This window comes from Mastomys coucha, unplaced genomic scaffold, assembly GCF_008632895.1.
Source record: "Mastomys coucha isolate ucsf_1 unplaced genomic scaffold, UCSF_Mcou_1 pScaffold21, whole genome shotgun sequence".
Lineage (NCBI taxonomy): Eukaryota > Metazoa > Chordata > Mammalia > Rodentia > Muridae > Mastomys > Mastomys coucha.
Genome location: NW_022196904.1, coordinates 153,069,282 through 153,075,468, shown reverse-complemented (window position 1 = coordinate 153,075,468; position 6,187 = coordinate 153,069,282). Strand labels below are relative to the sequence as shown.

The following is a 6,187-nucleotide window of genomic DNA, read 5'->3' as shown; positions in this document are numbered from 1 at the left end:
AAAAAAAAAAAAAGATTATTTTCTCTGTTCCGTTTGGTGTTCCTACCTTCCAGAGCCCACTGGCCTGCCACTACCTTTCTGCAGAGAGAGAGTTGCCCCCATTCACGAATCCCAAATAAAAGCTATGCAGATCCACAAACTGAACTCAGAGCAGTTGGTTCCTACTTCAGATAGATCTCAAAGGCTCCTCAATCTGAAGAGATCAGACAAAGAGAGGGAAGAGTCATTCACATGTCGGCCCTCAGCTGTTTCTTTTTCCCCCAGAACTCTTCCTCACATCCCTTCCCTCTCCCCTCATTCAGTCTCTTAGAAAGCTCCTCCCCAACCCCTTCCAAGACTCCTTAGGCCATCCCCCACCCCAAACCCTTGTCCCCCATTGGCTAGAAAGACACAAGAGCGGCTTCCAACCTGCTGACAGTGACAGATGGCCGTGCAGGGGCGCACAATGGAGGCTCCTGCATGTCATACCCTTGCAGCTGACCTTCCAAAGAAAGACCCAAAGCCGGGCTCTGACCTGAAGGAGGCTGATTTAATTAACCCAGCAAAGGGCAGGGCTGCCCGCAGCCTGCACTGGTTGGCTGCCTTCTCCGCACACTGCCAGGGACAACCCTTTAAAATGTTGCTCAAGAAGAAAGCACCAGGAAGTTATGTTGGTAGAAGTCAAAGGTAGGGGAAGGGCTGAAACAGGAGTGTTTGACTAACAGGCGCAGATTCAGCACAAGGTCATAATCTAGGGAAACACTAACACTGAAATGCTGTGACTCACAGAATAGAGACTACGTTCTGGCCTGTTTTTTCAAGCCAAGAATTCTAGATTAGCAGCGCCGCACAAGCTGAAAGGATCTAGGGTATTCAATCACAGGACCAGGACCCAAGTATACTACCGCCCTTCCCTACACAGGAAGCTTCTAATCTGAGAACACAAGAACAAAGTCCAGTTTGTTTGTGTTTGTGCTTTGAGACAGGGTCTTTCTATGTAGTTTGGCTATCTTGGAATTTAACGATGGAGACCAGGTGACCTCTAATTCAGAAATCCCCCTGCCTCTTTCCTGGGATTAAAGGTGTGGAACACCATCTCTTAACACAGGGGTTCTGCCTCAGAACAGAGACATGGTAGTTAAAATACACACATACACACAAACACACACACCACACACACATACAGGGCACACCCATGCATAGACGACCCTCCGATCGAGAAGCTCTAAGTTCAGTGCTAAGGGCAGTGGGGAGATAATGCAAGTCAACAAGGAACTGCAGTACAGGGTAGAACAAAGAAACCGGCTTGGTAGATCTGAATTTATGCAAACTTATTCAGTCTCCATGAATACAACACTCTTTGCATTTCCTAAAGATCCCATCAAACTGGCTCACCCAAATGTAGAGCACCTGACCAATTCCTCTACCTCGAGAGTATGTGCCAACACCCTGAGTGACCGTGCACTGCCCAACAACAACCAAAGTGGCTGGGGAAACCCAAGAAGTCTTTCAGTCTTTATTTAGATCTTGAGGGCATGATGTCACCTGCAGGAGAACTCTAAGCCAAGCTACAAGTCATATTCCATCCTCTCCCAGAGCAAGCAAAGTGGCCATATTATACCTTGTCAGCAATTGCCCTGACCAAGAAGTACTGGAGTTGAAAGACAGGTCCTCCCATGAACAACCATTGCCAGCACTATGATGGAGACTGGACTTGACACAACCAAACCAGGCAGAACCGCAAACCTGAGAAGCATGACCAGCAAGTGTCCCAGACTCAATAACATCGGCAACAAAACTGAAAAAGACCAGAAGGTTCCAGGCCGAGGTAAGACAATGTGCTCACTGGGCAGCTAAGAAGAGTTAGCCACAGGCTAACCCTGGTGAAAACGACCATAGGTCAGGTGGGGAGGCAGGGTCTAAGCAAACACAGGTGCTTGTGAAACCAGCAGTTGCTGTGAGTGTGAACCTTGCAGAGAACCCTTCATACCCCTCATTTCACCTTGTGAGCTAGACCACCTTCAAGTACATCCTACTAACAGAGCTTACTTATATTTGATTATCGTTGGGGAGTGGTTATCCATGCATTCCCATTGAGCAATTAAAGCCACATCTTTAACTTCATGGGTACAAGCTTTTAAGCTTCATATGAAGACTTCATAGTCAACAAAGTTGGTTTTTAAAAACAAAAAAAACAAAAACAAAAAAAAAAAAAAAAAAAAAACAAAACAGAAAAACCCACAATGATTTTTTTCTCATTTCTTCTGAAATGGGATGCAGGGTTGTTTTGTTTTGTTTTGTTTTTTCTACTTATCAAATTTGCCAAACCACTCATTCCTTGGGAAAGAGTAGCAATAGAGAACCCATAGCTGAAACCATTATAATGCAGGAGTTTATAGTCTCCAAAATGAAGGCCAATAACTAGATAAAAGCTCCTAAATCCATAACTGACTCACTCAGGAGACTCAGTCTCCAGACCTGACCAAGAAGACACCTGATTTGCGATGAGGTAGGTTGTGTGTCTTAAGGTACTTCATCAAATTCAGAGGCAATAAGGACAACTCCTTTATTGGCGGCTCAATCTAAACTGTCTTAAATTACAAGTCTTTCCAGCAACAATATCCCAATAGCGTTTCTACACAGTGCTAAAACCATTTAACACAGTAAGGCTAGGACTACACCAACTCCTCAGCAACTGGCATAAAATTCCCATACCCAGAAGGAAGGAAGCAAAGGCAGAGTTCAAGACCACCCTTGGCTGTATTCTAAGTTCAAGGCCAGCCTGAGCTCCATGGGACACCATGGCAAACAAGGAAACAGCAAACAACAACAAAAGTTCTTACTAAATGCAACTTAACTTTCGCCTACCGTCTACACCAAGGGGGTAGTCCTGGTATGCCTCATACAAAAAGTTCATTTTCCCACCTTGTGAAAAGAATGTCTTGCTACAAATCAAGATTACAGAGGTAATCTACTAATAATTTCCAAACAGGTTTGTGCCATAGAACAAAGATCTAATTTGTTAAGGAGACAGTAAGTACATTTCCTGGGACTGTTTTACTTTTTCTAGAGGCATTTTACTAAAGACTCTACGTCTCATTTATCTAACTGATGCCATGTGCCTTGCTTAGTCTAGAAGTACAATAAAATACTTGCTGAGCGTAGCTCTTGATGACCAGCATTAAAGGTATCTCAAAAGGAGCAAGGAGAGAACAAAAGAACCCACAAACTAGCCCTGTGATTCACAAAGAAAGGAAAAAAAGTCTGCATGTTTCCAGGAACTTGCTTCTTAGGGGGAAGAAAAATGCACTTCTACAATATTGCAACTTTGCATCCTGTTTACAGAAAATGCAAGTACAGCTAACATTTTCACTTAGAGTTCCTTATTTGACAGAGATTTCCCACCAGTATCACCCTACTACGTGCTCTGTATCATGGACAATAAATATGGGGGATGAAAAGACAGGGGTCTGCCTTTTAAACTTAAGTAACAATGGGTTTCTCAGCTCAAGCGAAAACTAAACACTTAAGCAATTGCCAACAAAAGCAAAGTGGAATAAACGCGTAAATAGGGAAGGAGTGGGAAATCACTGTCTGGAAATAAGGACAAAGGGGTTCTTGTCCCTGCTCAGCCATTAATTTACTACATGACCTTACCTAATTAGTGAGCCTCTCAGGGTCTCCACTTCCTTACTCTATCAGTATTTTCAGGATCCCTTGGAACTACAGGCCAGGACTCAGCAATGTACAGCAGCATCCAACACGCTGGCTCACATTCACATCACCCACAAAAGCCGAGTTTAACTCTATACCTTTAAATATCTGAGTCTAGGTTCCCATCAACAGCGATTTATAAAATATCAGCTGACCTTATGTGCATTTCTAGTGGGGAAACTAAAGCAAGTGCAGCTTACAGTTTCAGGTTTCACCCAGACAACAGCTGCTCTTAGGAGAGCATTCAACAGTCTCCTTGAAAATTATACCTCTTTACAAATGGAGACAGTAAGAACTTTTCATAGTCTCAGATATGTTGATGCCCCACCCCCACCCTATTCCTATGTTGACCTTATTGAAACAGTGACAAACTCAGACAAGGCCATCTTGAGCGATGCCCAGTACCAAACAGCTCAAGCCAAAGATAGTGAAAAGATTCCCTGGGGGGGATGAGGGGGAGGGGGACAGATGTAGCCTGCAGTTCCACACACCTGCTTCCATTCTGACAAAAGCCAATAAATGGGAATCTATGTCGGAAGCCAGTTTGATTAAGCTATAATTTATTACTAGTTACAGCTTGTTTCAAACTACAGTATAAAATACCTTTGGGTTGGCAGTGTTAATGCTGTAATTTGCATATCAGTTGGAAACTTTGCTGACTCCAGTATATTCGTGAAGCATTTTAAACCATATCTCAGGGATGAAAAAATTTAGCAATTAGCCAGCAGCAAACTGTTTTCAACAGCCAAAGCCTTCTTTCAAATCCATGCCTGACTTCCCACCTTCAGTTTTGCTGAAGGTGGAATGGCAGGCCAGTAACAGGGAGGGTCATGGTGGCTTAGCAGTGTGGGACCAGCCTTGGCATACAGTGAGGCCCTGTCTCAAAAAAAATAAAGAAAAATAAAAATGATACTTCTTACAGCAATTTTCAGTCTCTATTTTGCCTGATTTAACAAATAACGTCAGACACGATTCTGCCGCCCACCCTCCAGTGAGGGCTTCCTCTGCCCTCCTGAAGAAGCCTGGGCACACTGCGTCTCCCATTCACACGCTGATAGGATCTTAGTATTGTTAGTTTGCTTGGGTCCCCAGCAACACTCATTTCCTCAGCTGCAGTCTTACTCATCTTTGTCAATGGAAACACACTGGGATCTCCCGCCCTCTGGCTTCCCCAACTGCAGCCACTCCTTCACTTCCCTCTCCCGCTAACAGAAAGTGCCACAAGAGTATACTGAGAGTCCTTCCAGAATGTCTGCCACGTGATGAGTGGACTTGTTAAGGGTTCAGTTAATGGATCCATGGTAGATGGATAGACGGGTGCGTTACTAATACATACTCCAGAGCACTTTATGGTGGATAGACATTTACAAATGTGGGACTCAAACGACCCGTTCAATAGTGATTACGGTTTTCTCTTTCTGAGATGTGGCTCATTTATCTCAATTTCTGAAGCTTGCTCAGAGGCACACATAGCTACTAAGTGGTATCCTTTCGATTTCATAATGGTCCACAAGTCTACTCTATGCCCATTTTCTTGGTATCTGTAACAGGCTTAACTGCATCCCCTACAGCATAACTGAAGTGCTGCCACATTCACCTTTCCTGTGATTCTAACACTTCAGGAAATCCACAGGCTACAGGCTAGATGAAGAGAGGAGACCTTCCTCAAACAACTGGCCAATGGACCTGCTATCCCAACTACACGGAACTTCCTAGCAGTCTGGAGAAGTGCACACACTAACTCACACAGACATGCACACGCACCACGCCACAGCTTACTCTCACCCACAGGCTGACAGAGAACAGGTGAAGACTGTTCAGAGTTCACTTCTAACCTTAACTTTCCGTTCTGTGAGGACAAAAGTCAGATAAACAGTATGGGGTGGAGTGGACTTGAAGTCTGAGACACATTTCCAGCTCCAAATCACCACCCCACACATAAATAAGGAGAGTTAGTTCATAGTTATCACAAGCTGCCCTATGATAACTAAATGAATAGCATGCCTGGTGCACATTTTGCTTTGCCCAGAAAGGCAAACTCAAAGGAACCCTTTCAAAGACGACGAGAGACAGACACATCAGACCAGAGCTAACGGGTTAAGTTTTCTTAATCTTTAGGGGTATATATAACTTGTATGTATTTGGGTTTAGTGGCCATTTTCAACACATATGTCTGGTTGCAGTGGGAATTCAGGCTTCCCTTAGTTTTAATAAAACTCTTCTCCCGCCTCCTCTTCCTCTAAATTTTCTTCTTACTGGTAAGAGCCCTTGAGACCTCTGCACACCTTAACATGAATATATGCGACTGTGTAGCATCACACAAGGCAGTCAGTCCAAGACACTGTGTGGTTCGGGAGCAGATGGAAGTTACTAAGAGACGAGGCACTCTCCCTTGAACCCCAACTGCTGAAGAAAGGAGCCTTGTCAAAGTCTGTTTTCCTAACCTTCAGCAGAGGATTTAAGGGTAGAGATTCTGCTCCCCACCCCCGGGGGG

At 44.3% G+C, this 6,187-nt stretch overlaps 1 protein-coding gene across 5 annotated transcripts in view; it reads right to left on the bottom strand.

The window, feature by feature from the left end:
* Positions 1-6,187, bottom strand: part of Cemip2 (cell migration inducing hyaluronidase 2) — an 80,028-nt gene that overhangs the window by 71,769 nt on the left and 2,072 nt on the right. The window contains exons 1-2 of one of the 5 annotated variants that reach the window (XM_031389922.1): positions 409-1,163; positions 47-193 (exon numbers count right to left, since the gene is read on the bottom strand). The exons of 2 other annotated variants lie outside the window; for them this stretch is intronic. The gene's annotated coding sequence lies outside the window, so the exon portion shown is untranslated. Of the gene's footprint in view, positions 1-46; positions 363-408; positions 1,164-6,187 lie in introns of those variants that run through there. 2 more of the 5 variants (XM_031389924.1, XM_031389921.1) reach the window with 2 other exon arrangements.